Raw genomic sequence first — 22,547 nt, forward strand, 5'->3', positions numbered from 1 at the left:
TCTCGCTGGTCTGCAGCCTCCAGCCGGGTCCACCTTTGTTCCCTCTTGGGGTGGAGGCCCTCCTTGCTGGGAGCAGTGCTGCGTGGCCCTCTTCTGCCGGAAGGCCTTGGGGGTGCTGGTCTGTGCAGGGGCCAGCGGCCTCCCTCCCCTGGCTTCTGCAGACCCTCGCGGTTTGACCTGATCTTCTAGCCTCTGGTCAGCCTGCCTGGCCGACTCCTTGGCCTCCCGAGCCTGCCCTCGGGTGTGCCACTGCGGCTGTCTGCCTGGAAGGGCCGGTGCCGGCCCCATCTGGTGACCTGCTCCACGTGTCGAAGGCTCGGTGCAGCGTCGTCTCTGGAAGGCGGCGGGTCTGTGCCCCTGCTGTTTGCTGCAGTCCCTCGGGAGGGCGGGGCACTGGGTGGTCGCGGGCCCTCAGTCCCGCCTGGCAGGTTCCTCGCTGCCTGTGGTGTTGGGCTCCCTGTGCGCTCCCCCAGGTTACCTGTGTCTTCTCTGTGTCTGTGGCCCGGCGGGGAAGCGCACGTGACAGGCCCCCCGTGAACACTTGTGCAAGCGGGAGCTGTTGACTGGAGGGAGCTGTTTCTTGGCCAGCAGCGCCGGTGGGAGGAAGCGGTGAGGGGCACCAAGAGTGTGGGTGGGCCAGCTGTGAGCAGGTGCTTCCCAGGCGTGATGTCCACTCTCCAGAGCCAAAGGAGAGCCCCGCTTGGAGCCAGGGCGGGGTGAGCCGTGATCACAGCTGCGGGGGCGGAGTCGTCCACACCCTGTAGCTCGCTGCTTCCCAGGGTGTGGGTAGCCCTGCCACCGTGAGCAGATGACCATTTGGCAGGTGGGAGGTGTGGGGTGGGGGACAGTGCTGGTGACCGCGAGACCGCTTGGTGGTCTCGGGGCCACCGATCGGAGCAGGACAGGGGGTGGGTCCTTTCTCTTGGACTGCGAGAGGGACTTGGTTTTCCCAAGGCCAGCAGAGAGCTGAGCAGAGCTGGGGCTGGAACCCAGTGTGTCCAGCATGAGACCTGGGCCCTGCTTGACGGTGCTGCCCTGTAGCCCCGAGGAGGCTGGACTGTGGGGAGCTGCTGGACCAGGCTTGCGGCTGCTCATCGGGACGGGATGGGGGCTCTAATCACCCCTGCTGTGCGTGCCCCGATCCTGTCCCCAGGATAGCTCTGATGTCACGGGTCCCCTGGACCTTGTGAGTTCCGTTGTGTTTGAAGAAGGGATTCTGTTAACGAGGCGTTGCCTGAAGCCAGTTCAGCTGTCCTGTGCCGTGTGGGCAGGCCGGGGCCAGAGCTGTCGGCCACGGGGGGTTGCAGCCCTGCATCCTCTGGTCTGATGGGATGTTGGGGCAGAATGCCCGCTGATTTTCTGGGCCTTTGCCGCCCTGTAGGAGGGGTTTGGAGGCCGTAGTAGGAGACGGTTCCTCAGGCAGCACGCAGGCGTCTGTCCTTGGTGCGGGAAGGGCTGGTTGGCATCCGGCTGGAGGCCGGGCGGGAAGACGTTCTGACAGTGCAGGCCAGGCCTTGGTGCGGCAACAGTCCTTCCCCAAGTGTCAGTTGCCTGAAGCCAGAGGGATGCGGGTCCACCAGGGATCGGCAGGACTGGCTCAGGGTAGTTGGAGCCCTGGGCGGACGGAGCAGCCGCCGTTGGGACTGTGCGTTCTCCCTGCCGAGGGAAAGAACTGTGGGGCCTTGTCCTGGGGATGAAATGCTTGGCTCAGCAGGGAGCTGGGTTGCTTTGGTTCACAACTCACTGTCCAGAAGGAGTCCCATGACCTGCCCCCTCCCCCGCCAGAGACCCAGGAGTGCCCTGTGGGCCTGCTTCCAGGGGGAGGGGACTGGAGATGCTGGCCAGCTTTCCTGACCCTCATGCTGCTGGGCCAGGCAACCTTGTGCGTCCGGAAAACCACTCTTCATCCCGGGGCTTCCTCCCTTTCCCCGGGGAGTGTCCCGTGCACGGAGAGGTTGAGCCCTGTGGCTGCCCACCTGCCTTCTGGTCTCGGGCTCCGGGAGGCAGGTGCTTGGGAGAGCAGATCAGGTTGAGTACGGCCTCTGCTTTGTGCACTTAGTGACTTCGTGCATGGAGATGGACAGGCTGGTGACACTTTTGCATCATTCAGTTTTTTTATTTCACGACAATGGTATGTTCACGCGCAGTTCTAAGAAATGATTCCGAGCATCCTGGGGACCCTTCCGCGGTTTTCCTCCTGGTGACAGGGGTGTCACAGCCAGGATGCAGGCGTGGGCACAGTCCAAGTAGATTCGATCACGAGGGGACCCCGTGTGCCCCCTGCCTGCTGCCTTTCACCCCTTAGCTCCTGGGACCTGCTCGTCCGTCCTCCCTGCTCTAATGTCATTTCTAGAAGGTTACATAAATGGGACCTTATAGCGTGTCACGTCTGGGGACTGGCTTGGTCCTCTGGCGTGGTTCCCTGGAGATTTCTCAAGGTTGCCGCACGGATCGGGAGCTTGCTGCTTTTTAAGGCTGAGCCCTGTTGCGCGGGGTGGATGGAGCGCAGTGGGACTCGCTTGTGTCCTTGCCACGCCGTGCTGGCAGTGTTTGTGTGGTTTGAGAGTGAAACCACGTGGGGAGCACGCAGCCGGAAGAGAGCAGTCCCCCCGACAGCGAGCCCTGGCCCCACATCTGCAGGCAACGCGGGTCTTGCCGTCTCACACGTGCTCCCGGCTCTGTGTGAGCCCCGGGTCAGCCGGACGCAAACGTCCACGTTCTTATTTGTCCTTGGTCTCGCGCAAGGCGTGTGATCTCAGGCTTGTGCCCCTGGTTTTTATTTCTCCCCTGCTAAATGAAACGGCCCAGAAATTTTTCTCTCTTGGTATGGAGAGCTTCTCTTTTACTCTTTGACAGCTGAGACTACTTCAGGTGTGGTGGTGCCAGCATCGGTCCCGCCATCCTTCGTCGACGGCACCTGCCGTGATTTCCAGTCTCCGCCCATTACAGAAGGAGCCGCCTTGTTCCCATGTCGCTTCGTACGCGTTTACGTGGATCGTACGTGTGCAGGTGCTGGCCCAGAGAGGCATGCTCGCCGGCCACCTCCAGGTTGGTGCTCCCTGGGGGCCCCTGCCTGCTGTGCCCGCAGCCGTCGGGCTTTGACAGGGACACGTCAGGTTCCTTTTATGAGGAATGAGTTGGTGTCGTTTCAAATATCAAAGACTCTTGTATTTTCCTTGGGAATTTTCCGTGCCTTTGTTCATATTTTACAAATGGTGTTGATCTGTTCCCCGTGGGTTGTGGAGATTAGCTCTTTGGGTGCCAGACGAGTCGGTCTCCAGCCCTCGCTCTGCTTCCTGTTTGTGGTCCGCCGTGTCCAGGCTCTCACTCGGTGGCGTCCTCCGCTCTGCTCCTCGGTGGTGGCTGGGCTTAAGGTGGAGTTAGCAAGGGCTGCTTTCCCTCACCTTTCAGAAGGCCCGCGTTTCCTCTGCTGTTTGCGGCCGCTTCTGGAGTTCTCACTCGTTCCCCTTCCCTCGTGGTGAGCGGTGTGAGGTAGGGGTCTCTTTCCCCCTGGTTTGCTTGCGCTCCCAGCCGGGTGCTGACGCGATCCGTTTCTGCCCCGTGGTTTTCGTTCTAGCCAAGTCATGCTCTCAGTTCCCACTGTATTCGGATTTTTATAGATGTGTTTGTTTATGATGAGGACACTCAGTGTGAGGTCTACTGTCTTCACTTCCGGCGTGCCCTGCGGCTGGCAGAGCACGTCCCTTGACTTGGTTGACTGAAGCTTTGCGCCCACTGACCAGCAGCTCCCCGTTGCCTGAGCCCCTGCCAGCATGGGCCGTCCAGACTCTGGGTTTGGCTGTTGTAGACGCACCAGGTCAGTGGCATCCACGATGTGTGTCCTTCTGAGACCGGCTTATGTCACGGAGCACATGTCTGCAGGGCTCACCCGCGATGGTGCGTGTTGCAGGGTTTCCATCCTTTTTGAGGCTGAGGGATGCTCTGTGCCCCGTTGGAGGTGCCCCCTGTGCTCGTCGTCCGTCTGTTGATGGACGATGACCCCGTTCCTCTCTCTCGGCTCTTGGGACTGATGCTGCAGGGAACGTGGCAATGCTTCTGTCTGAGATCCTGATTTCGATTTTTTTGGATACAAACTTAGAAGTGGAGTTGCTGGATCATACAGTAGTTCTATTTTTAATTTTCTGAGGAGCCTCCATACTGTTCTGCGTAGTGGCCGTGCTGTTTTGTGTGCAGAGTGTGCGAAGGTTCCAGTCTCTCCACGTCCTTCCCAGCGCTTGGTAGCTTTCGTTTTTTTGACATTTTTACCATCACGTGGTGACAGTGGCTTGTGGGTTTTGGAGGCTGACCCCTTATCAGATCTGCGGTTCCCGTACGTTTCCTCCTGTTCCTCACGTGCCTTTCGCTTTGGCGATGGTTCCCTTGGCTGCGCAGAAACTTTTTTTAGTTTGATGTCGTCCCGCTTCTCTGTTTCTGGTTTTGTTGCCGTGTGCTCCAGGAAGTCATTGCCAAGACCGGCGTCAGAGGCTTCGCCCTGAGGTGTTCTTCTAGGGTTTTACAGTTTGGGTCTTGCAGATGTTTGAGATTTAGTTGAGTTGATTTTGTGCGCAGTGTAAGCTGGGCTCTGATTTCATTTTTTCATATGCATCGTCCTTTGCAGAAGAGCCAGTCCTTCCCCGTGTGTGTTCGTGGCGCCTGGTTGGAGATCGGTTGCCCGAATGCGTGTGGGTTTACTCCCGGGTTCCCTGTTCTGTTGTTAAGCAAAATGAGCCACCCAGGCGCCTCTGTTTTTCTGCTTTTTAGTTCATCACATTTTGCTTACAGTTAACTTCTTTTGCTTTTTCTCAGTTTACCCTTTTTCTTAGGTGTGTGATTTGTGCCTCGTTCATTGGCTCTCGCTCTTTTCCAAAACATGTTTAGCACTTGAGAGCTTTCCCTCGCTTTCGGGTCTGGCGTATTTTCCGTAACACTGCGGTCTGGAGGTTTTGTAAGTTTGGTTTCTGTTTTCATGTTTGGTCCAAGAGTTGCTTAGGAGCAAGTTTTAAAATTTCCAAGCGAAGTGTGTTTTGATTTATTGGTTTTGTTATTTTGGTAGTTGTAACTGCATTGTTAGGGAAGGGCACTGACTGTCCTCTTTCTGGGTTTTATGCGGTTTTCCTTGTGGCCCTGATATGGAGCCGGTTTTCATCACCATGTCCCGGGAGGTTAAGAAGACGGTCTGGGTCCTGACTTGGACGTGGAGATGTTGATGTGGGCGTCCGTCGGTTGTGCCCCCTCAGTGCTGTCATTTGGGTCACGTGTGTCTTTGGTCTCTGTCCACGTGCTCTGCTGTGTGCCCTGCCGTGGGTACATTTCTGTCTCTTTCTCCTCGTGTCTTCCGTGAGTGTTGGCTGCTGTGGGACCTGATGCGTAGCTGTTTGACACTATTTTATTTTTATTCTGGATTGCGTCTGTTAGTATCATCCTGCGCCCGCCGTTGTCTCGTTTCTATGTCGCCTGCTTTGGGCCCGACTTGTGCTGCTCACTCTGGTCCGCGCATGCTCGGCACGCCTTCACCCGTCCTCCTCTTCCTGCCCCTTCTGAGTGACCTCAGCCACGTCTCATCTGCCGCTGGAAGCCAGGCTTAGCTTTGAGATCCCACCTGAGAATCTTTCAATTTTTAAAATTTTGCTAGAGACGTTAAAGTGCTTTACAGGACTTGGCAGGTCATGTGTATTTGGTTTTAGTTCCATTGTGTGTGTGTGTTTAATATCTCTTACTCTCTGGTGCGTTTTCTTTTTTTTCTCTTTTTAAAAGAGTTTCTATGGTCCTGACGTTTAGAAGAGTTTCTATCTGTCTTAAGTCAGGCTCCCTCAATTAATGCCCTTAGCTCCCTGTTTGTGGGGACCACTGATAAGGACCCTCTGTGCCAGGCAGCACATTATCTCCCCTGCCCTTGTCCCCCCGAAGCCCCCCAGAGCCACTGTCACTGCTCTCACCCCTGAAAACTGTGAGCGCGTTCTGGTACGTGGCAAAAAGGGAATTTGCAGGTGTAGTTAAGGTTGTGTGGTCCTTAAAAGAGTTTATCTTGGATTATCTGGGTGGGCTCAAAGTGACTATTTGAGCTCTTAGAAGCAGAGAACTTTCTCCAGCGAGACATGAGAGAGATTCCAAGTGGGAAGGATTTGAGCAGAGGGCCGTGTGCGACGACCGGAGGGGAGCTTCTGGCCCCGGGCTGACCAGCTGACCAGCTGACCGCCAGCACGGGAGGCGTGACCTCAGCCCTCTGGCCATGGGGACCTGGTTCAGCTAGGGCTCTCGGATTCTCCCAGAACCCCCGCAGCCCAGCCCAACTCCTGACCTACAGAAACTGTGTGACGGCAGATCTGTGTGCTTTCGCTGCCAAATTCATGGTCATCTGCTCGGCAGCTGGAAGAAACACAGGCTCCTTCTATGGGCGCTGATGACCTTTCCGGGCTCTGGCTTTGCGTTCTTCCCCTCACTCAGCTGCAGTCCCTGTAGTTCATTCCCTTTCTCCCTGTTTACCTTTGTCCTGCTAATACTTGTTTTGTTATGGAAATGTCGGCTGTCAATCACGGGCTTCGGAGTTCTCACTGATGGGCGCTGGGCGCTGGGCGCTGGGCTGGCTGTTCCTCCTCTCCCCTCCCTGCGTGTTCACCAGTCAAGTTGCTTCTCCAGAGTCAGCATGTTACCTCCGCTCGTTCAGTCCAGCCCTGTGTCTGTCTGTCTGTCTTGCACCCACAGGGGCGTGTGCTAAGAGCTCTCGCCCGGTGGATCCAGTTCCCCTGTTGCCCTTGAACGGGCTGCGGTGTGCCCTGCCGAGGCTTTCTCAGAATGGCTTCTGGGCCGAGGCCTGCGTGTTCTGGGCGCGGGGGGCCGGGCGCCCGTTGCAGGAATCCTTGACCACCACTCCTGCGGGTCCTGCAGCGGCCCCCCCACTGTCTCCTGACTCGGGGTGTCGCTGCACGGCAGCCCCAGACCTGCTCTTCCTCCGGGCGGCATTGCTCTCATTTCTGCCCTCGGTGTTCCTTCTCTCCTTTGTTCTCTGAGTTCTGCCCGCTCAGGGTTCCCTCTCTGAGCGAGGGCTCGTAGCTCTGCTTGGACGACTTCCTGTGTGGGGACGTTTGCTACGTTTGCATTTCCGGGCACACTCTCCTGCCCTGCTTCTTGTCGGGCGGTGGGCGTCCCTCTCCTCTTGTTTTTGGTGCCAGACCTGAGCAACCATGGCCACACCCAGTGCCATGAAGCTGTTGCTCTGTGTCTGTGTCTGGAGTTTTATAGTTCTAGCTCCTACAGTTAGGTCCTCGATCTCTTTTTGCGTTGATTTTTGCGTGTGGTGTTAGTGTTAGGTAAGCGTCACCTTCGTTTCTCTGCACGTGGATGTCCGGGGTCCCAGCACCACTTGTTGGAGATGCTCTCCTTTCCCTGCTGCGTGGTCCTGGGGCACTGCTTGGAATCATTTGGCCGCATACGTGACGGGCTGTCTCTGGGCTCTCTGTCTGCCCCACAGTCCGTGTGTCCGTCTTTACACCAACGCCACAGTATCTCGATGGCTGTAGCTTTACCCATAAGTTTTAAAATCAGGAATGTGTTATCTCCAATTTTGCTGTTTTTTCAGTATTATTTTGGCAGTTGAGAATTTATTGTTCATTTTGGAATGAATTTTTTTTTCTGGATCAGCTCTTTGTAAGGGTCCTCCCTGCCCCCTTCTCAGAGATGCAGGGTGTGGGGAGCTAGTAGGGAGCAGCCTTCGGGCACTCCCTCCTCGGCTGTTGCCACAGAGGCAGACGGTTGTCCGTGGGTGAGCCTGTCCCACAGGGGAGCCCGTCACCAGTCCTCCTGAGAGCCTCTCCTCCCGAGAGCCTGTCCCAAGGGGGGAGCCCGTCCCCGGAGAGCCTGTCCCACGGGGGAGCCCAACCTCCCAAGAGCCTTTCCTGTGGGAGAGCCCGTCCCGAGGGAGAGCCTGTCTGGGCAGCTCTCTGTCAGCGGCTCCTCTCCTGCAGCCTGACTGACCTCTCGGGGCTTCTGACACCAGCCCTGCTTGTGCAGCTCTGTCCTCAGTGATGCAGGGTCAGCCTGGAGCACACAGGGAATGTATTTTGCAGGCGCTCTTTGAGACCGGCCGGTGCTCTTGGCACACCGGTGCCTCCTTCTGCGAGGGCCCCGCCGGCTTCACCTGCTCTCCGGAGCCTGTGCCTGTGTGGTGGGGCCTGCAGACTGTACGCGTTTCCTACTTCCTCTGAATACAAAGTCTGGGCTTTTAAATTTTTTGTTTGATTGCTTTTGGGGGGTCATTCTTCTTACCATCTTAATGTGATTTCTAGAAGGAAATAGAAAAAGCACGTATTCTGTAATGTGGGACTGTGAGAAGGGCAAGAGGACAGTGTGGTCCTGTGCCTGCTCTGGGACTGGTGTTGGTGAGGGCTCATCCACGGCCCCGCTCCCTCCTGCCCTGCAGGGCCGAGCCCAGGCTGGGGCAGAGGATGGCCTGGGACTGTTGCGTTCAGCACCGCGGACAGCTCCAGGGTGTCCCCCTGGGGAGCCCCTCACCCTCACGGGGCCTCCATCCCCGGCAGCCTGTCTGCCCACAGGGGTGTCTCCTCCCTGGAGACCCCAGGGGCCAGGGCTGTCCTGGCACTCATCACTGGCAGGTGGGGTGTGCAGTCAGGGGTGCCGCTGTGGGCAGGGCTGAGGGAGAGCTCTCCCACCAGGTGACCCTTTTGCGGTGGGTCTGCATGTCCCGGGGCTGTGGTGAACAGTAGGTTTTGGGGCCCTGGCCTGTGCTCTGGCCTGCCCCGGCCACCCTGCCGCCCCGCCAGGTGGCACCTCTCTGTGATTTAACTCTGCTTTGGTCCCCCACCACCTTCCCTGAGCTCCTGCTGCGGCTCTTGCCCCTGTCCTGTGGTGAGGGTCCTCTTCCCCACGCTGCTGACCTGCCCGTGTCGCTCCAGCTGCGCCCAGCCTCCCTCCCTGAGCGCCATCGCACCCCTGCTGCGAGGGGGGAGGGGGTGTTTGTGGTCTGGGTGGTGGCCTGGCGGCGACTTCCTCCTGGAGGACAGGTTCCTGTGGCTGGGGTGACAGCAGGTGGCAGGGCCGGGGGAGGCTTCCCGCTGGTCGGATGTGTGGCAGCTTTGGTAGGGTCACCCCGCTGTTGGTGCTGCTCCCAGCACGGCAGACACGGGGGACACACACCCGGACACCTGCCACGTCGATGGTGTTGGTGCTGTGACAGTGCCTGCCAGGAGAAGCGCCCAGGCCCACGTCTCCTCCGCTCGCCTGCATGGGGCTGAGTGTCCCAGCACCCCGTACCCTCCTTCCCTAAGGGAGAAGGTGTTCTGGGCCTGAGGTCGTCCAGGGTGCACTGTCAGGATCGAGGTTTCATGTATGTGCCTTGCCCTCTTTCCCTGCGACTGGGGGCTCAGCATCGCCATCAGGTAGCCCCTCCGTGCCTGGCCCCACACGAGGGGACCTGGGGCTCTATGGTCCCGTGGAACATTCTCACTGGTGCCCGTGGCCGTCCTTCCTCACTGGCCTCCGTCCAGAGAGCTGGGATGTGACCCCCAGGCCCAGTTGATCTCCAGCCTGATGGGCCCTCCCGATAGCTGTGGCCTCGTGGGCGGGGCAGCACGGGCCCTGGCAGGACGTGGGCCCGGGTCTCGATCCCCCCTTGGCCCCTGACTGGGCTTCCTGGGCGAGTTTCTGCCTCTCTGAGCCTCAGTTTCCCATCTGAAGTGTGACAGTCAAGGTTCCTTTCCCATGGGTCTGAGGGTTAGATGGTGACCAGGTGGGCTGTGCCCAAGCAAAAGGGGGCCACGGTGCCCCCCAGCCCTGTCCCCACTACCTGCCCCCTCCCGCAGCAGACGTCTCCGAGTCTGAGCGGGACTGTGGCTTGTGGGTCTCGTGCAGCTGGGGGTGGCCGTCATCCCCACCCCGTGACTCAGGCTGTCTTCTTGCCTGTTTGCTGCTACCATCCTGGGAGGGGGCTCAGCGGGTGGGGCAGACAGCTGGGTGGTGTGGGCAGATCCAGGCCTAGAAGACTGGCCTCCTGAGGCCTCCCCAGAGAGTGGGGGGGGGGGGTTGGGGGCAGAGGCGGCATGGCAGGCAGAGAGAGGGACGGGCATGTGTGGCTGCCGTCCCGTGGCTGCCGTCCTGACCGCCCCTTGGTGCCATCAGCGGCCCTGCTTTGCCGTGGCCCGTCCTGGGCGCTGGTCTAGGAGGAGGCTGGGGTGCCTGGCTGGCGCCGGGTGTGACGTGGAGTCCAGGTTGCTATAGCAACACCCCGAGGTGCGCCACCGCTGCTCCCCCAGCTGGGCCGCCTCTGCCTCTGGCTCCGTGGCGCACACGGGCGCGTGGGGCTGAGCGTCTGGCCTGGGTGGGCGCCCTGGGGAGATGCAGAAGTGGGTTGGGGGGATGGGCTGAGAGTGCCTGAGAATGCCTGCGGGCATGACCTGGGGCTCTGTGACTCAGGGTCTCCGTGGCCATATGCCCCTTAGCGAGGTGAGGGTGTGTGCCTAGGTCATCTGCGGGGGAGGGGACCTACTCCCCCTGTGGCCAGCTCCCCCCCAAAGGAAACGGGAAAGTCAGTGTTTGTGACTGAGCCGCTCCTCTCTCCTGCCCCGCCCTTGGCAGGGGGTCTGGGGTCTGGCCCACTTGGGGCAGCCGCCTGCTGTGGGAGAGGATGCCCGGCGTCCACGTGTCTGTCGCCAGCAGCCAGTCTCTGGCCACACGCGTGGGCCGCCTTGGCAGACAGATGGCCGAGGGACCTGCTTCTGCGCAGTCCCGTGGGGGTCCTGGCCGAGTCTTACTCCTGAACTGCACAAACGGGCGCATGTGCCCAGGACCTGGGAGATGGCTGTGCCCACCTCGTGGGGACGTCTGGGAAAGTCTGGTCCGGCCCGTCCCGTCAGGGTGGCTGTGTCCGTGCTGTACTGTGGGGAAAACCACGCGGAGGAAGTGGAACGGAGCTGCTGCCCTCAGTCTCCTGCCTTCGCCTCCCTCCCGCCTGCGAGAGCCACGCCTGCCACGGCCACCGCCCTGCCCTCCAGACACCCTGCCCTGCACCTCAGCCCCTCGGGGGTCGCCAGCCTGGACAGCAGAGGCCTCACAGGGTGTGGGAAGGAGAAGTCTCGGGGCCTGGGCCTGGGCGCGTGTTGGCTGCCTCGTGCTGACAACTCACGGCCCCGGTGTGCGGCTGTGGGTCAGTCACTCATCTGGACATTTCCTGAGTGGGCCAGGGGCTGGTGGCACGGAGGTGGCTGCGATGGGCGCCGGCCTTGGGCCGCCGGTGGCTGCAGGGCGCGGCAGGGACAGTAGATTGGGGTGTTTGCCCAGCGCTCCGGGAGGGAGGGCTGGGGCTGGGCCGGGTCCCCTGGGCGTCTGTGGGTGCCTCCCTCTGGCTCCAGTGCCTCCTGTGGGACAGAGAAGAGGCTCTTCAGACACAGGGAGGAAAGACTGGACCCCCTCCCCCATCTGAGCGGCTGGCCCTTGTCGGGTGTTTCAGGGACTTGAATAGGCGTGGGTGGTCTAGGCTGGGTCTCTGGCCAGGGTCTTCTGGCCCTGTGGAGCCACAGTGGCCTGTAGCCCCAGGGCTGGCGGCAGAGGCCAGTCTGCTCCTGGAGGGGAGGCTGGGTGGGGACCCTGGGCTGGGGAGCCCGGCTGCTGACCTCTGTGGGGACCCCGGGCTGGGGGGCCCGGGGCTGCTGACCTTGGTGTTGCTTCCATTTGTCCGTGGCCCCTCTTCTGTCTGTAGTACCCTGGGGGTGTTGGAGGCTCTTGGGGGACAAGGGCATTCCGGGTTGGATGGACCTGTGACGTGTGGGTCTGTCCCTGAGAACCGAGTTAGGAAATGCAGGGTCGGGGCTCACCGTGTGCTCCGGCCAGGCTCATGTGGTGACGGAATCCGCGGTCAGCTGGGGCTCCTCCTGGGCCGGGCTGGGGCTGGCTGGGGTGACAGCTCCCCAGTGACCCGGGGCGGCACTTTAGTCTCCTCTCCAGGGAGGCAGAGACGGACCAGGTGGGCCCACTTGCGGAGGCTGGTGGGGCAGGAGCAGGAACCGATGTGTCCGTCTCCCGTGGTCGCCTGTTCTGCGGACGTGGGCTGCTCTGGGTTGTTGCCGCGGGGGGCAGCTCCCTGGGCGCCAGGCGGGCTGTGTGCAGCGTGGGAGTGCCATGGGCCCGCCAGCCGCAGACGCCTCACGAGCGCTCGCACGTGCCTGCCGCTCCAGCCTGGGGGACACGTTGGTGACTGAGGCCGAAACACGCACCCCGGCTGGAGATCGCTGCCTGCCAGCCTGCGCGCCCCGCCACTCACACCCTGTGGTCTGTCCCCTCTTCCGGGCCATCGCGCCTTCGTACCCAGCCCAGGAGCGCTCGTGTGGTTGCCTGGGGAGGTGACGTATTTGGTGTAATTCTCCAGGTCATTAGAAGTGATGTGTCCTTGGCAGAGAACTTGGGAAGCGCGAGGGGCTCACAGGGAGAGCACTCGCGGGTGCTGGGTCCTGAGTGCGGCTCACCCGCCCATGGCCTCCTCTGCCCTGTCCCTCAGCTGTAGCGACCAGACTGGTTCTGTGACCACCTCGGCGTGTCCTTACGCACCCCACAGGGCCCGGTTCCCGCGGACAGGTCAGTGTTGGCACGGTCAGCCTTGTGCAGCCGTCACCACGCAGTGGCCCCAGGACATCATCCTTCAGGTAGAACCCCAGCCGCTGCCGTCACCCCCCACCCCTACCCTGCATCCACTTGGCCGCCCCCAGTTTGCGCCCTGTCTGCATAGATGGGTGTGTCGTGGACATTTCGTGCAAACGGAGTCAGCCGTGCGTGGCCCTGTGCGGGGGCCCGTCTCTGTCGGTGGCACTGACGGCCCGTCTCAGGGCGTCTCTCAGGATGACACTCGGCACGTTGATCTGTTCCTCCCAGTCTCTCATCTGCACATGGGCAGAGTTTTGGGGGTGCTGGAGCTAAGGTGCCCCGGCACGCACAGACCTCACAGGTTCAGCTTGGTGCCTTTTGACAGCCGTGTTCACCCGTGAGATGGCCACTGCCACCCAGATTGAACATGGGGTCCCCGGGAGGTCTCCCTGCCCCTTCCGCTCCCTGCACCCCCTAGTAATCCCAGCACCAGACGCGCGTGTCATGTGTTCTAGACTCTCGGGTGTGTGGTGTCATCCAACGCGAACTCCTCATGGGCTGGCTTCCCGTGCGTGACCCGGCGTCCCCGTGTATGTCGCGTCTCGGCAGGCCCCGTGTCCCTTCAGGAGACGACGGGCAGGGGTTTGTCCTTTCTGTTGGGCCGTGTCTGGGCTGTTCTGTGCGTGGGAGTGACGACCGGGAGCAGGGGTGTCTTTACACAGAACCGTGCGGCAGGTGTCCCCGGCGGGGGCTCCCACAGGCAATCCGGGCTCTGCCTGCGTCTCGCGGTGACTGAAGGGAGCACGTCTGGCTCGGTTCTCTCTCCAGCTGGTGTGTCTCCCCGGCGGCTGAACGTGTACTCAAGGCTGTTGAGGGTCACGATGTTGTCCTCGGCCTTAGGGGGCCCGTACAAACGTGGCTCTTCGCCGTGGGGTGTTAAGGTTGTTTCTGGGTTTTGTTGTTTATTTTGCATGTTTCTGAGCAGCTCTTGTCCGGCCAGCGGGCGCGCAGGCTGCGTGGGCTGCGGTCCTACCGCCAGCATCCCGGAGCGCTGTCCCCGCGTCCCCGCCGCGCCCGGGCGCCCCCGGGCGGCTCTCGGGCGGCTTCTCCCACGGGCGGGCCGTGCCCATGTCTTCCTCGCAGCGACGAAGCCGTCCTTGCGCGTTCACGGCACCTCGAATGTGTTTAAAACTCATTTTGTGCGAGTGCGTTGCATGCGAATGGGAGCAGCCTTTGTCCCGTCCGTGGCGCCTGTTGCTACGTGCTGGTGGTCTCCTGGTTCTGCCTGTGTTGCGTTTTAATTTACTGAAGCTTTTTGTTTGTTTGTTTGTCTAATGTGCTGCCAACCGTGCGTTCTCGTCTGTGTGTGCGCGGCGTTGTGTCGTCTTACTTCTGACTTGTTTTTCAAGTCCTCGGTCTTCTGTCCGCCTGGACGCTCTGGTCTGGGCTGCGAGCTGAGGAACTGGCTTGTAGGTCTGTCCGAGCACCGGCTCCTGGAAGGGACGGGATGGCCTCTGGGCAGGGAGGCTCCTTCCCTGGAGCCTGTGTGAGCTCAGGTGAGGCTTCCACCCGCCTCGCGCGCCAGGTCCTTGCCGAGGACTGTGACTTGGGCGAGGCCCCGTGCGGTGGCCGCGGGGGTGAGCTCCCTGAAGCCTGCTTGTCCTTGACCCCCATCTTCGGCTGCGTTCCTGCCCAGCCCAGGTCCCGACGGGGCGGCCCGAAGCGGCTGCTTCCCGTGGGGAGGTGGGCTTTCTGCCGTGGGTGTCGGGGGTGGGTTCGTAAGCCTTCCTTTGGACCGGAGGCTCGTTGCCCCAAGGCTGTGGCCCCGGGGGTCCTGCGTCGGGCAGCCCCCGGTCCTGGGCTTCTCCCCTCACCCTGTCCTCCTCCTGGGCCACCCACGGGGTTCTCAGGGCTCCCTGCACAGAACAGGCATTCCTTGTGGGCAGACTGGGGACTGCGGACTCAGACCTGGTGGCACCCGCCATCTCCTCACACCCCATCCTATAGAGGGGAGCAGGTCCCAAGCTTCCTGCTGGGCGTCCCCTCCTCCTCCCTTCCTCTGTCCACGTCGTTCTCTAGTTGCCGTCTGCACCCGGGCCTGGGGGGACCGAGCCGCGTCTCCCGCGTCGGGACCCCGGGTGTGGGGGGAAGCAGGCGCTTGCTTTTAAGGCCCTGCTGCTGGTCCCGGGACGTGGACGGGCAGGCGTGATGCTGTTTTTAGCGGGAATGACTTGATTTGTTCCTTTAAGGACTAGGGCTTTGAGCGGCTGCCGAGTGCGCCATCACAGACTGGGCAGTGGGCTCAACCGGAAGCATGGGCAGGACGGCCCAGTGGGCTGGCCCTGTGGCCGGCAGCTACCAGGCCTGCCTGGCACATCCTGAGGGGCAGAGGAAGCTGCTGCCCACCCCAGGGCCCGTCCTGCCGGGGTGCCCGTCTCCTCCTCCGCCAGCCCGCCTTCCTCTTTCCCGCAGGCACTTAGCGGCCCAGAGGGGTGGGGGGGGCAGGCCTACTGCCGCCCACTCGGCCGAGCACTGCGGTGGCCCTCCCCTGCTCCCTGTCCCCGCAGGCACAGGCTAGGCCAGGTCCCTTCAGGGCACAGCGGGGAGACTGCCCGTGTCTTCCCGGGGCCCCTGGATACAGAGACCCCTGTGGGTGCCCAGGAGCCCCAAATGGTGTGTTGCAGCACCTGGAACAGGGCCTGGTGCTTGGTGGCTCTGGGTGTGTCGTCTGCTGACAGCACCGCTCTGGGGAGAGGTCACGCAGCTCGGGCCTGTGGAGGCAAGTCCCGGCCTTGTCTTCCCACCCAGGCTGCTGCCTCCCTGGGGCAAGGGGACCGGGAGCTCCCGGTGTCGGGGCACCCGCCTGGTGTCTGTTCCGCAGGCTCTGTCCGGCGTGGATTTGTGGGTTGCAGCAGTCTGGTGGGGGAAGACACCTTCCCGGGCCCCCCTGAGGGCAGGACGCTGAGGCCCCGGCTGGTCCCCTCGCTGTCTGGCCTCTCCCTGCCCCACTCGTGCATCTTTCCCGTTTCAAGCCGTTTTCATTGCGGGACCTGCGGGTCAGGGATTTCCCACTCCTGAAGGGCTGTGCTTAGAAGCCGGGTTCCAGGCGGCCGGGCTGTGGTCCTCTAACGCGTCGTGGATTTGGAGCTGACGCCCTGCTTTGCTGTGCTCCATTCACTGCAGACTGCCCGGGCCGCCTGACGTTTGATCCTGCCGGTTGCCTTCTGCCCGCGTGCCGACTCCTCCCTCCCTCCCTGCCGTCTGTCTGTCTGTCTCTGCGTGCTGGGGCCACAGTGCCTGCTGGGCTCCCTCAGCAGTGGGTTCAGCCCAGGTTGTCCGTCTCTGGAGCCCCAGCCAGCGGGGCTGGGTTGTGTCCCCCCAAGCTGCCCTCGACCCCTCCTTCCCCGCTGGCCCTCCTCGACCTCCCCCCCCCCCCCCCCCCCCCGGCCCTCCCTGGGCCCTGCCCTCTCGGCCCCGCCCCCTGACACACCTCCCCCTCAGGCCCCCCCTCGGCCCCGTCTCCCTGGTGTCCCTGTGCCAGGGCAGACCCCCGTGGGTGCGCTCGGCAGAGGGGCTGGTGATGTGGTGACTCTCGGAACACTGGGGCCAGCACTCCTCTGCTGTGTGGTGGTCTCGGGGTCTCCTGCCGTCACGGTTCCCACCTGTCGCCAGCCCAGGCTCCTGCAGCAGCCGGGAGCAGGACCTGGGGGACCGTGGCCAAGGGGCAGCCCTGGCAGGAGCTCTGAAGCCCGCCCTGGCCTCCTCCTGGAGGGCAACCGTGACTGCATTGTCTTCACGGTGTCCTGGTGTCTTGGGCAAGTTGGGGGTCGGGTGGAGTGTCGGAGGGAGAGTCCTGGTGTCACTGCCATCCCCCTGCCTCCCCTCTGGGTTGGGTGTTGGCTCCACCTCCTGCTTGTGTGAGCCTGGCCGAGCCGGGCCTTGGGCTCCCAGGGCCCTTAAGACAGGGTGCTGTGCCGTGACGGGCTGTGGCAGCCGAGCAGCCCCCGTGGTTCCAGCTGGGTCTGTGCCCTGTGGCCGCTTCAAAGACCAGAGGGTGCTCCTCCCAGGGACCCGGTCCTGGGCCTGCCCTCCACTCTCTTTTCTTCTCGTGGCACCGCACCGCGGCTGGGAAGGGGGGAAAGTGCCAGGAAGAAGGTGCGGGTCCGAGTGGCTGGGTGGCCTGAAGGAGCAGAGGAGGGGGGACGGGTGCGGGGTGCGGACGGGACGCAGGGGTGCGGCTGGGCCCTGACAAGCCCACAGGACAAGCTGTCTGGCCTTGGTGAGTGGGGAGGCGGCCTCACTACAGTTAGAGGACATTCTGCGGAACCAGTGTCCTCCCTGAGTGTCCCTGAGAGGCGGGGCCCTGGGCAGTGCCTGCTCTCGGAGGCCTGGATGAGGAGGGGGCTGGGGGCCATCCTGTGGGTGGCCTTTCCTTTCGCAGCCTCTGGAGGTTGTGTCCTGCTTGGGAAACTCTCCGCCCGTGGTTATAGGAGCCCACCTTTCCATTTCCTCAGACCCTTTGATCTTGGACCCAGATAGCCACGAGCCATTAGGAACGTGTTCTTTTTACTGGGGTGGGCCTGGACCGCTCTGTCGTCCCCCCGCGGCGACGAGATGTCCCAGCGCCGCTTACCAGACGGTCCTGCTTTGGTTTGAGATGCCCCATTCGTTACCTAGCCGCTCTGTTTCCAGGCGTCCTCATTCCACTGGTTTATGTTTTCGTGCACGGAGCTTCAATCGTAGCAGCTTTCCGGTGGTTGTGGAGAGAGAATTCGCATGCCCGGAAGTTCGCCGTTTGGAACGAACCGTTCCGTGGTTTTCGGTCTGTGCACCGAGTTGTGGGTCCACCGTCACTCTCCAGTGCCAGAACATTTCCTCCAGCCTGAAAGAAACGGCACCCCCCCGAGTGGGCCGTCCCCAGGCCCCTCTGCCCCAGCCTCTGGCAGCGTCCTGTCTGCTTTCTCTTCGCGTGGATCTGCTTCTTCGGACGTTCCTGGAAAGCGGAATCGCACGCGCGTCGTTTCCGTGTCGGACGCCCTTGGTCCGCAGGATGTGCTCCAGACACCCACGCGTGTCGCAGCCTGGGCCAGCGCTCCCTTCCCTGGGACGTCGCCGGTCCGGGGAGAGTGGTCCCTTCTGCGGGTCTGTTTGCCCTTGTCCTGGCTCTCGTTTGTCCTGCGGTCTCCCACGGGACCTCCCCGCCAGCCTGCCGAGCCCTGGAAGGATGCTTGCTGGTGTTGGTGAGGTGGAGAAGGCACGTCTTCATGAGGTTGGGTCGTCCGGGCTGAGAGCCGACTCTCTGTCGTCGAGGCCGTGCTAAGGTTTCCCGTGGCCGGTGCTTCCCGTTGGCCTCCACGTGCGTGGAAGTCGGTTCCCACGTGTGCGGGCTTCGTCGTTGCCACTGCAGATGGGGTTTCTCCGCCGGCCCGGCCTCTCGCTGGGTGTCTGCGTGCGCGGAGGCTGCTGCTGTCTGTGAGCCCCTCGCCGGCTGCTCTGCCCGCAGCTCGGACTCACGGCGTCCCACGTGCGTTTGGCGAATGTGCCGTTGAGCCAGTGGCCACGAGGGACCGTTGCTTCCAGCCCTCTGTCGTCTCGTGATGACCCCTGCTGTCCAGTGGCCCTGGCCGCTGCCTCCAGAGCAGAGTTGGGTGGTGCTGGGTGTGGAGGTACCCAGGCCCCCTCCCAGACCTTTATCTAACGGGTATTTATTTCATCGTTTCTAGAAAGTTCTTCAGCGCTCGCATCGGGAATGTGGTTGGCACCTGTTGGGGCCTTGTAAGCCTTTGCCTTTGGTCCGTTAGTTGTGTGGTCTGTTGGGCTGGTGGACTTCCGGACAGCGGACATGCCTCGCGTTCCTGGGACAACAAGGAGCGGGGTTCTGAGTTTTGTCTTTAGGGTTCTGTTTGGCGCTCTTGCGTCCATGCCGAAGCTGTTTGCCATTTTGTGTTTGCACGGCGCTTCTCAGGCTCGGGGACCGGCGCCGCACACGCTTCGTTACAAAGCGTCAGGACGCCTCCCTCACCGCCGGTGCCCCGGAACGCTTGTCGGAGCGCTGGGGACGTGGCGGGACCCCCGCACCGCCGTCTGGCCCTGGTGTTGCAGTGGGAGGCTTCGCCGTAACTGTTTCTGTTTCTTCTCTCCGGGTTCGTCTGTGCGGGCTGCCTCCGGTGGGTCGCTTTCGGCAGACTGCGCTTTCCTAAGACGGAGCCCCTGTCCTCGGGGTTTTACCACTGATTTGCACAGAGATTTGCAAGTGGGGCCTTAGGCTGCCTTAACCTGAGCTCTGGCTCCGGGCGACTCTTCCCTTTGAACGTTCCAGGTCGCACACGCGTGTTTCCGCTGTCTCTGCGTGAGTGCGCTCGCTCCCGGGCCGTCGTCTTCGTGAGTGTATTTTAGAAAACTGGATTTTGCTTTGTAAATTAGGGCTGCTGTTTTCTGCCATATTAATGCCTACGTTTATTTGTGTTGTTTCTTTTTTTTGGTTGCCCTTGGATTATTGTATTGTTTCTCTTGAACCTTTTTTAAGGTAGGTGTATTCATTAAAGAATCTTGGGCTGTGAGCAACAGAAAACCGGACCGAGCTCGTGGGAAAGGGGATGGGGGGATGCGGCGGGTCTTGGGAACGGCTGTGTTCCCGCACAGTCCCCTCGGCGTGGCCTCCTGGCATTCGAGCTGCTTCGGGCTCACGGACTGTGGTGACAGACAGCAGGGCTGCGGCCGGTCCCAGCCGAGGGCACGCGGGTGACGGCCACCCAAGCAGACGCCGTTCCCAGGCGCTGCCCTCCACGCTCAGAGCCCCTGCGGCGCAGGCGTTGAGCGAGCTTCCCTCAGAAGACGGTGCCTGTTCCTACACCTTCCAGCTGAGACGTGAGTTTGCTTTCACCTTTTGTAACGAAACAAGTAGCGTTACTAATTTCTCTGATCGCTGCTTTAAAGGTACCTTATCAACATTCTTACGCAGGGTTTTCACTTTTGGGGTTTTTACTTTCTTAGAAATCTCTTAATTTTAGTATTTCTTTTTTCTTTTTTTTCCTAAGAGTTGTTTAGTGGCTTGTGCTTAAAACGGGAGGGACTTCTTAGTTTTAGGAAGCATTTAAATTGTGTCCGTGCCGACGCGGGAGCCTTCATCCCGGCTTCTCGAGCGCCCGTCTGTGGACACGGGGCGTCTTCGCTCGCCTTTTGTTCAAGATGCTCTCAGTTCTCTGTGTTCAGATCCTGTACCTTTTTGACAGACTTACTTCTAGAGTTTAAAAAAGTCTGCAGTGAGTTTTAATTTTATTTTTAACTTAATATTTTTGGACACAGTAATTTTAGATTTAAACAAGAGTCCCCAGATTAGCGGGCACGCTGCGTGTGCCACAGCCCCCTTCCCCACAGTGGCTCGTCCTTCCGCGTGTCCGTGTGCACACTCGCGTGTTTCCTTCTGCATGGCTTGACTGGGAGCTGCAGCTGCGATGCTCCTGGGTCCTGGGCTCCGTGGCCTCTTACACAAGCACGGCACAGGGATGCAGTCGGGAAGGTAACGCGGATGCGACACTCTCGTCTCAGGGTCGTGTTCGTGTCCATGGGGCAGAGCTTGTGAGCGGCCGTGCGGGGGCCAAGCTGGCAGGTCATGAATGTTGCACACACGCAGTCCGTGTCTGGACAGTGTGCACACTGAGAACGGAGTTCACATGGCGCCTCCAGGCTCCCATCGGGGCAGAGGTGATGCTGGGGTGAGGGAGGGGTGAGGGAGGGGTGAGGACGAGGCTCGTGGTCCAGCAGCGAAGACCCCCGTGAGGTGGACCTGGGCCCAGTGCCTAATGCCGAGAAAGGGCTGGGGAGGGGTGGGCTGGAGCCGCTGCCGCGACGGCGGATCGATGGGCGGGTGGCCGCTCCGAGATCCTGCCTGTGCCTGTGATTTGGAAGAAGTCACTTTCTCTTTCTGAGTTTGGTTTTCTTATATTAAAGATTTGGGTTTGATTAGATCCGGGTGTCCGCGGCCCGGATGATTCCACCCCTCCCACGAGCCCGTGATAGCCGTCCGGTCTTCTCCGCAGCCCCCGCGACCACACACACAGCCCAGATGTCCTCCACGTGCCAGTTCTGTCTTGTTGCCCGGTGCGACCGGCCCCCGCCCCAGGTCTGGTGACGTCGAGGCCTTCATCCAGACTCTCAGGCTGGTTTGGCTTTCAAGCACCCCACATGGGTGAAGCATGTCCCTGGGCCTGTGGGCAGCAGCCCTTGGAGGGAGGGGTGGGTCCAGATGGCGACAGTCCCCCAGTGGCTCTCGCAAGGCTGACTCGTGGTGTCCGCCCAGCCCTCCCATCATCAGGCAGCCTGGGCCGCTCAGCCGCCTGGAGCTGTGGGGGCGGGACCGGGCATCCCCGTGGGCTCCTTGCCCTCCTTGGGGCAGCGCTGTGGTCTCTAAGCAACGCAGCACTGGGCCTCCCGGGGTTGGCGGCCGGGCCCCGGGGGAGCAGCGCCAGGTGGTGCGGGCTGCAGGTCTCCTCCCAGCGGGCCCCCAGGTGAGCAGATGGTGGTTCTTGGCAGGGGGATCCAGACGGTGGGCGGGGGTGGGGGGTGGCCAGCTTTCCTTCTGGAGTGCCGCGCGCGTCTCCTGGTCTGCGCCCCGCTGACACTCCGCACACGGGAGGCGCCGAGGAGCGCAGGTGTCTGTTCGCCGCTGTCCGTGTTGGCGCTTCTCTGGGTGTGGGCTGCGTCCTGTGACTCTGCTCCGAGCTGGCTCTGCTCGCTCTGGTTCAGTGGGTGGGGCAGAAGGGACTCCGAGCTTCAGAGCGGCAGGACAAGCCCGTGGTCGGGGCCGTGGCCTGGCAGTGTGGCCCGAGGGGGCTCACCGTGTGTCTAGGGCTGGCTGGGATGGCGGGAGGGGAGCTGGCGAGGTCTTGCCGAGAAAGCAGGGGTAACCAGGGTTGCGGTTGTGCAAGGGTGGGGAGGAAAGGCAGGGGAGGGGGAGCAGGGGGAGCCCTGGGGTTGGTGCAGGACAGAGAGGAGGGAGGACTCGGGTGAAGGACAGCACCCCAGGCCAGAGCGCAGGCCCGAGGGCCGGGTCCCCAGGGCTGCTGGCAGGGTGAGGTCTGGGTGGGACTGAGGCAGGGTGGTTGGGGTGAAGGTCTGCATGATGGCGTGTCACCCCTCCTTGTCTGTGCCCAGCTGGAGCAGGAGGCCCCCGAGGGCACTGTGTGATGCTGATTTTGCTGTGTCTCCTTCACGGTGCAGGTCAGGTCCACTGGACCAAGACCGAGATGAACTGATTCATTCCTGACTCTGGTCCCCTGAGGGCCGGGCAGCGCCCGTGTTACGGATGAGACGCGGACCTCCCCGGGGAGGACCTGCTTTCCATCTTTGGGGTCCCCTTCAGCTTGCAGAGAGCAGGGCCTGTTCTAGGGCACCCCAGTCTAGAAAGTACCGTTCCGTGTCTGCTGCCAGGAGGCTCAGCCGTAGTCTCCGGAATTCACTGCCTCCAAGTGCCCCAGGCCGATGGGGGAAAGCTGCAGGCAGGAGCGTGTCCTGCTTGGGAGCCCTGTCTTAGCGCTGGCCCCGGAGTCCAGGTCACTGGAGCCCAGCCTAGAGCTGTATCCGGGTGCTCCCTCCTGACCAGGGTCCAGTGGCGTCCTGCTGTCCATCTGACCTTCTCCTGGGCCGAGGGGCTTTGTCCTGGGGGCAGGGCTGCGTTGCTGGGGCGTTCCCTGGCACCTTCGCTTCCTCTGCTGCCCAAAGAGCAGGATTTGGGCTGCGCCGGGACAGATGGCCCCCTCCAGGCTGCTGCTGGCGGGGGGCGCGGGGAGGGGGCTGGGGAAGAGCCTGGCGCCAGCCCTGGGGGCACAGGGCCGGAGGAGGCTGGCAGGCCTGGCTCAAGGAAGCTGCGCAGTGGGAGGCTTCCTTGGGAGCCGACCTTGTTCCTGCGGCCTCCGGCCCACCGCTCTGGGGAGGTCCAGGGCTATTCCTGGGCACTGCAGCCT

The 22,547-nt window shown here is 61.9% G+C and overlaps 1 protein-coding gene across 7 annotated transcripts in view; it reads left to right on the forward strand.

Annotated features, from left to right (window-relative positions):
- TSNARE1 (t-SNARE domain containing 1) overlaps positions 1-22,547 on the forward strand; it is a 90,153-nt gene that overhangs the window by 3,864 nt on the left and 63,742 nt on the right. Inside the window, exon 1 of one of the 7 annotated variants that reach the window (XM_080803052.1) lies at positions 2,972-3,048. The exons of the other annotated variants lie outside the window; for them this stretch is intronic. The gene's annotated coding sequence lies outside the window, so the exon portion shown is untranslated. Of the gene's footprint in view, positions 1-2,971; positions 3,049-22,547 lie in introns of those variants that run through there. 7 annotated transcript variants of the gene reach the window in all.

The sequence above is a fragment of the Martes martes genome (genome assembly GCF_963455335.1).
Source record: "Martes martes genome assembly, chromosome: 4".
Taxonomy (NCBI): domain Eukaryota; kingdom Metazoa; phylum Chordata; class Mammalia; order Carnivora; family Mustelidae; genus Martes; species Martes martes.